Source organism: Aplysia californica, unplaced genomic scaffold (assembly GCF_000002075.1).
Source record: "Aplysia californica isolate F4 #8 unplaced genomic scaffold, AplCal3.0 scaffold00738, whole genome shotgun sequence".
Classification (NCBI taxonomy): Eukaryota; Metazoa; Mollusca; class Gastropoda; order Aplysiida; family Aplysiidae; genus Aplysia; species Aplysia californica.
This window is the reverse complement of record NW_004798008.1, coordinates 178,981-180,525: the sequence shown is the minus strand read 5'-3', so window position 1 is coordinate 180,525 and position 1,545 is coordinate 178,981. Positions and strand designations below refer to the sequence as shown.

General features: G+C 44.8%; 1 non-coding gene across 1 annotated transcript in view; it reads left to right on the top strand.

Moving 5' to 3' along the window:
• The first annotated feature begins 69 nt into the window (after positions 1-69).
• Positions 70-1,545, top strand: part of LOC106013242 — a 3,956-nt gene continuing 2,480 nt past the window's right edge. The window contains exon 1 of the transcript XR_004859175.1: positions 70-240. This is a non-coding gene — a transcript (uncharacterized LOC106013242). The remainder of the gene's footprint in view (positions 241-1,545) is intronic.

The following is a 1,545-nucleotide window of genomic DNA, read 5'->3' as shown; positions in this document are numbered from 1 at the left end:
TCTCTCTCTCTCTCTCTGTCTCCCCCTCTCTCTCTGTATATCTAGCTCTCACCTCAACGATTACCACCCCCTCCTTTTCTGTCTGTATATCTAGCTCTGACCTCAACGACTACGCCCAGAAGTGGGCGGACCACCTGGTGAAGACGGGCAGCTTCCAGCACAGTGACGTCACGCTGAAGGGCACCAGGCTGGGAGAGAACATCGCCAACAAGTGGTCGAGCTCGGGGGCCGACTACACAGGTAAATACACAGGTGTACAATGTATAAGTGATGTGTATAAGTGGTCTAACTACACAGGTAAATACACAGGTGTAATTATGTATAAGTGGTGAATACACAGGTAAACACACAGGTGTAATTATGTATAAGTGGTGACTACATAGGTAAACACACAGGTGCAATTATGTATAAGTGGTCTAACTACACAGGTAAATACACAGGTGTAATTATGTATAAGTGCTGACTACACAGGTAAACACAATACCCCCCCTCCCAGGGCGGTGCTACTGACTGAAGTGTCTTTAGGCCATTCCCAAAAGGGGGAGGGGCATTGACACCTCGAGCTCTCACTCACAGTAGAATTGAAATTGTAGATGGGCTGATTCATCAATGCCATGCTCTTTACTGTGCCTGAACTGCAAAAGGGAACTGCAAAAGGGAACTGCTGCTTTTTCTTTCCTCATCCTTACTATCGTCATTTTCCTCTACTTCTTTTGCATGTTTGTCAAACTCTTGTGACCCGCTATTTTTGGGGTGCCTTGATAGTCGAAGCTGACTTTGTGCTGTTGAGGTTAGAGAGGTGAGCAGAGTAAGCCTGATTCCCTGTAAGGACTTCTCTGTTAACACCCATCCCTTGGCGCCCATATGACCTTATTATGCAGTTGCGAGCGCCGTAAAGTCTCTACTAAAACTTAAAAAACAAACAGGTAAACACACAGGTGTACAGTGTATAAGTGGTCTAGCTAGGGGGCTTACTACCCTGGTAATAGAAGCACAGGGGTATAGAGATAGAGGGTGCCCACGTCCCTCGTGACTCACTGGAGCACAGGAAGATATAGGACAAACGCTAACATTACTGAAACGCAATCCCTCATCATCAATTTTCACTACCATTATGTCTAAAATCATCACCGCTCTCAGATCAATGTCTTACATCTATAATCCTGGAATCTCTCTCTGCTTTTACAGTTACTTGTTATACTAAGTATGCACGTAATACACTATTGGACACTTTCATAATCATACGCACGTTTTTTCTTTTTATCATATTATGGTTTCAATCTCATATATTATTATATAAATGGGCTAAGGATCTTACACACACACGCCCGAGCGCGCGCGCGCGTGCACACACACATACACACACATACACACACACACAAACACACACAAACACACACACACACAAACACACACATATACACACACACTCACAAAAGCACGCACACACACATACAAACGTACACACACATACACACACACATGCACGCACGCACACCCACCCACACACACACAAACACTCATACACACACACTCACACACTCA